Genomic DNA, 6,000 nt, shown 5'->3' with positions numbered 1-6,000 from the left:
AATCCATTTGCCTTATAAGTAATTCTGTGAGAATATTTAAGAGATTATTTTCCTAATTCCACGTAAACGTACCACAAATTTGGGAAGAGGGCAGTAACGTGAAATTAACTACCACCCAACTGGCAAGGTAAAGTGGTTACTATTCACAAGTCTGGACAATAAAAACATATTGATACAAACACTGCAACATGTTTTGCTGGTAGCACCCGTTATTATGTTGGACCCTCTTACATGTCATGTCTGACTCATCCTAGACCAAATGTTAATAAGGTTTTAGGGATCCCATTCTGTTCGTCAGACTGACCTATCTTACAAACTACCTCTAAGATATCAAACAAACGAGGCGCCATTACTACCTTGTTGTGAAGATCGGTCGTAAATATAGGATCTGCATTCATCACTCTTTACTGCCTCTGATATCTGACAGTAAGGGTGAATCAGTAGTTTGGCGGTATTTCTGTGCAGAAAAACGGAGTAAACTGTACTTTATAACACCTTTATTATAAAAAAGTAAAAAAGATGTAATCAAACAAAGACAAAGAACGGCGACATCACACCACTGGTCCTCTATCATGCAGATATCACAAATGCCATTGATAAGAGTAGCTAATCAGATATGTTTTTCTTCCGAGATCGCTTCAAGGTGGACAGTTTCTTCAGTATACATACCACAGCTGAAACATAACAAACGGATCTATGGGAAAGCACTGCTGTGTTCCAAGCCTCAAGTCCCATCTTCAACAAGTCCGCCTTCCTCCATCTCTTCATCGTCCTCTCCCCTATCTTCTTCCACCTCTGGGTCTTGTTTCGTCACTAGCTCTGTGACATTCCCCATCCGCATCACACAGTGGTCAACGCCATCCTCTTCACTCTCCTCACTGAGTTCCTGAATGTCCTCTATAGTGGGTGTCGTCTTCTGATGTTTCCGCTCATTTACCTCTTTGCTGCAGTGGTCTTCTGCCGAGTGCTTCTCCATATCCCTGGACCCAGAACAGCGAGCCTCCGCCCGGTTCTTCTCTGTCAACTCCCACCTGGCTCCTCTACGGTGGTGCGTCTCCAGGCCATCCTTTTCGGTCCCACCCTTTTCCAGAGGCCGTATGGCGTGGGGCCCCTCAATTCCGTGTGCTTCGTCAGCCACTCCACTGTAGTTTGACTCTATGTCGTTCTTCTGTTGTCTTTCGTTTGATCCTTTTAAGTCCTGGGAGCCCACATCGTTTCTCTTGTCGCCCTCCCCAATTGTAAGCGGCTCCCCTTGGCCCAGGGCCACGCTCTGATAGGCCGCCACCTCTGCCTCGTACTTCTCCTTTAGGACGGCGGCTCTGAGCTCGAAAGGCCGCCGCGCCTCGGGGCTTTGCTCGGACCACTTCTGGCCCAGCCTCTTGGCCTGCTCGGGGACGGACAGACCGGGACACTCTGCCCGGAGCTGGGGCCGGTACGAGGAAGCGAAGAGGAAGAAGGCTGTGAGCGGCTTCTTGGGCGCGCGGGGGTCCTTGCGGGGCCGGGCACGGGCGGGGATCGCGCCCCCTCGTTCTCTCTCCCAGCGCTCCTTGTCGCCCTGGGCCAGGTGCTCGAACATGGCCCTCTCCCGGGCTGTGGTGCTACGCCAGCGCTCGCTGCAGGCCCGGGAGAGCACGGCCACGCTCACCCGCGCCTCGGGGTGCCTCCTGCGGATCTCTGCCTTGCAAGCCTGCACGAAGAAGGAGAAGGGGGACATCCGCGCCCTGGGCTTCTCTGATCTACCCATGGCGGCTTCAGGGAGGGGGGGAAGCGCGTTGGTAGCGGCACCAGCATAGGCGAAGATGCGGTGCGGTTAGAACACCGGCGGCGGAGCAACTGCGCGAACACAATAGAAAGGAAGTGAGGGACTAGAGAGAATTATGCACCGGAAGCTTAACTTTGTACTGCATTCTCCCCCTCATAAATAATCTAATTGAAGTGCCTGAACGGCTATACAAGAAACTTTGCAAGGAATAACATATTTTGATGTTACAATACTGTCAGTCTTTTTTTTATTATAAAAACGATATTTGTTGTGATACGAAAAGCCGAAGTTTCCACAACAATGCACTCATAAAATAAATAAAATATGAATCGATTCAGATGAGAATGATCTGGTCATTTATATGACTATAGCTTATTTTCGGTAGTTCAGTTGTATTTTGCACAGAGCATTATTATGCCAAGATGGCCGCTGGATTTATCCCTTTCACAAAGACTTCCTGTCGCGCCGGCACCAACCGGAAGCGGAAGTGCAAGGGAGCTGTCTGAGAGTGTCAATGTGCTGTCCCTGACCAAGCAAGCGGTTTCAGTGTGTATTTGCTGCCTGCCGGTGAGCCCTGTGTGGTGAGTATAAATCGAAAGAGCCAGGGCAGGTCTTCTTAACAGTTGGGAAACGAACAGAATCTCACTGGACGTCTTTGGGGACAGCAAACTCGGTGACAGCCCCATGCTTTCACTAACCCTCACCTTGCTTGGCGCCAGGTGTGTGCGGGCCCACCCGCTCTCATTCTGACAGCCAGCTGTGGTCGAATGCCCCTGCCCATTTCCCTATGATTTGACAGTAGCCAGATCTTCCCATCTTTTTCACTTAAGGGATTTATTTTGGACGACGGGTTGCAGAGTAAGCCATCACTAGCACGCCTGCTTCTAGATTTCCCTCCGCTCCTGTAGTCCAGCGTGTTATGCATCTTCTTTAGAAATGTAGGTTTACTTAAGACACATCCTATTCAGACTGTGTAGACTCATCTTTATATCCTTCCTTGGTCGATAAAATGATTAGGGTTCAGTTGGATGGTAACACTCACTGTTAAAACTTCAAAGGCACACATCACTGTGTAATGCATGCTGAAAAAATCATTTGTGATAATGTATTTGATCGTGTGTATTGCGCAACTTTTTTCCATGTCATAGGGTGGTATTTGGTGTGAGTTGTATGAACAGCCATTGTTGTCCAAGAACTGTGTAATGATACGGTCCAGCAGGTTGTGGTATAAACGTAACATTTATTCCTAAACCAACATGAAATATGAACCATCCCTCAAGCTCTCTCCAACTGTCGTCAGCTACATGCCAACATTCCACACCTCGCATCATGCATGTCGTCACGACAAACATAACATCATAATAGACTGCCTTTTCTATTTCACGCAACTCGGCAACACAAGTTACTCCCAAATTAATGAGGCAGCAGTAGTGGGTTTGAAGTCGGATACAGTATGAAACTAAAGTAATCGTACACAGTGATGCCAGTGCAATCTCAGAGCGATGGGATTCTTTATTTCCATACGTGAAAGACAGAGCAAGTTGGACTTGGAGCCCCCCAGACAGTTTCATGTCATTAAGGTTTTACCATGATGCGTAAAAAATCCTATAAGTTAAACACTTGCCATCTGATATGGGTGTAGTCCGCAGGTGACGTTTTCGGTGTTCTCTTCTACAACTCCTGTCCTTCAGTGGTTAATTGAGTACCATTAGATATATCATAGTAACATGTGGTGATGTATTAGTTTGAATGTAAAAGAAGAATGCTATGACATCAGGGGCAGTGGAATGTCGGGGCAGGCTGTGAGAGGGGGATTGGAATGTTTTCATATGAAAGGTCGGAGTTGTGCCGGTTTGGCGAGCGCATGTATCTCTGTCTGTACATTATAACTGGAAATAAACTTTTAACGGAAGGAACAAGAAGAGCCAGTGTACTTACTTCACATGGCGACAAGCAGGATCGTAAAGCAGCAAGCATTGGACCTAGAAAACTGCAATTATTGGAAGGCAACAGACATTGAGGATTGGAGGGCAGCTATTTTCGGACCTGCTTTGTTAAAGGCAACTTATTTTAAGCAAGTGAGGGAAGTTTTTTTAATTTTTTTTCTCTTTCTCTAATACAGTTGCCGTTTGTTTACTTTGTTTGAGGCGCATGTTTGCTGCTCAAACGTTAGATTTTTTATCGCGTCGGCCCTCGCGTGCACCACGCGTGGTTACTGGTTGCCTGGACAACATAATGCTTAATAACAATGTCTTGTGAATGTGCTGGTTCTTGCGCTGGAAGTTACATGGGAGCAGGAACAGCGCCCTTTTAATGTTCATTAGTACCAAGTACATGGTATTATTTTTACTATTCTTAACTTTTTAGCAACATCATTGCTGAAGTTTATCCGGCACAAAGGAAAATTAACAGAAATTATTATTAACAGAGATACATGTCTTGCTGAAGAAGTAAGCTAAAGAGTTATATTTTACAGCTGTAATTTTTAATACAATATGTCTTCGAGTGGAGATTCTTCTGGTACAGGGACGTCGCTTTCTTTGCAGTTGAGTACAGCCAAGGAATTTTTAGCGTCTCCTGGAGAACCAGCTGTACATTGGAAGGAGTGGAAGGAATATTTTTTGAATTACATCGCAAATTTAGAAGATTGCAATGGTTTAATCTCTGCTGAAAGAAAAAAAAGGATCTTAATGCACTGTTTAGGTCCTGAAGGTCTTCGTATTTACAATCAACTACAAAAACACGATAGAGACTATGAAGATGTGTTTCAGAGTGCTATTTTGGATTTAAATGATAATTTTTCTCCTGCTGTTTGCATTGCGGTTACTCGTCACACATTTTTCCACAGGAAACAAGAGAAACACGAGGACATAGAGAGCTACGTTTCTGCTTTAAAACATTTAGCTAGCTCATGTAGGTTTGCTGGTCTACATGATGAACTGGTACGGGACCAGATTGTAATGTATACTAAAAACAAATCTATTCAAGAGAGGTTGTGGATTGAAGGCGAATCCAGTCTAAAGGATGTTATTGCTTTAGTGAAGAAAGCAGAGTTATCTGAAAGATGTGCGAAAATTACTTTGGCACAGGATAAGAACTCTGAAGAAGTCGTTGCCAAAATTAATGATCGGAAGCACAACTAATGGTCCATGGAGAAGCGGGATAATGACTTTAAAAAAGAGAAAAATCAAACTTTTGCAAAGAATCAAAAATCTAACATGCCTGATCGATCCAGAAATGAGTGTTTCCGTTGCGGGAGTTCCTATCATTCTGCAAAATTTGATGGATGTCCAGCTAAAAATGCGAAATGTTTGGAATGTGGAATTGTAGGCCATTTTGCTAGGGTGTGCAGGAAGAAACAAATGAAGAAGGTGAACAATAAAGTGGCCTGCATTAAGGAGGTGGTGGAAGACTGTTCTGATGACAGTGATGAAGGCGTGAATTATAAACTGAGGGGTCACAAAACTGGTTTTGAATATTTCAGGACAAATGTCAAACAAACCCTTGTGTTGGGTATCATTTGGGGGAGTTATGCTGCAAGTGGCAGCAGACTCTGGTTCCCCATACACTATTGTTTCAGAAAGCACATGGCAAAAGCATTTTGTACATAGTTTAGGGGAACATTTAGAAACCTCTGACATTTCTCCTGAAAGTTACACTGGTGATAGTATAGATATTATTGGTTTTAGATTGCTGGTATTCAAATTTAAGCAAAGACAAGCAGTATGTAAATTATATGTGGCTAAAGATGGTCCGTCGGGATTAGGCAGGAAAGACAAAAAGAAACTACATATTGTGCTAGATCCTAACAGTGTAGAGCAAGTCTTAGTAATGTGTGATGAAGAAGACACAAAAAAATGGGTCACACAAAAGTTTCCAGGAGTGTTCAATGGGCAAGTAGGTCAACTGAAAGGCTTCACACATCAGATTAGACTCAAAAAGGATGCCAAACCAAAAATTCATAAGGTACAGGATATTCTGTTTATTGTCAGGGATGAGGTAAAAAAAAGAGTTGGACAGGTTACAAAATTCACAGATTATAGAACCAGTTGAAGCTTCTGAGTGGGTTTCACCTTTGGTTGTTGCACGTAAAGCTAATGGCAAAGTGCGTTTGTGTGTGGATTTGAGAGGTTTGAACAATAATATCATAGTAGATCGGTTTCCTTTGCCTCGTATTGATGAGATGTTGTCTGCCACGAGAGATGCTAAATGGTTTTCCACTTTGGACTTGTCATCTG

At 44.2% G+C, this 6,000-nt stretch overlaps 1 protein-coding gene and 1 pseudogene across 1 annotated transcript in view; one reads left to right on the top strand and one right to left on the bottom strand.

The window, feature by feature from the left end:
- Positions 1 to 482: 482 nt before the first annotated feature.
- Positions 483 to 1,872, bottom strand: LOC138303981 (high mobility group protein B2 pseudogene; annotated as a pseudogene).
- Positions 1,873 to 2,221: 349 nt separating this feature from the next.
- RAE1 (ribonucleic acid export 1) overlaps positions 2,222 to 6,000 on the top strand; it is a 96,467-nt gene continuing 92,688 nt past the window's right edge. The window contains exon 1 of the mRNA XM_069243592.1: positions 2,222 to 2,343. The gene's annotated coding sequence lies outside the window, so the exon portion shown is untranslated. The remainder of the gene's footprint in view (positions 2,344 to 6,000) is intronic.

The sequence above is a fragment of the Pleurodeles waltl genome, chromosome 7 (genome assembly GCF_031143425.1).
Source record: "Pleurodeles waltl isolate 20211129_DDA chromosome 7, aPleWal1.hap1.20221129, whole genome shotgun sequence".
Classification (NCBI taxonomy): domain Eukaryota; kingdom Metazoa; phylum Chordata; class Amphibia; order Caudata; family Salamandridae; genus Pleurodeles; species Pleurodeles waltl.
Note: the sequence above shows the minus strand (reverse complement) of the source record. Positions and strands in the feature narration are given on the sequence as shown.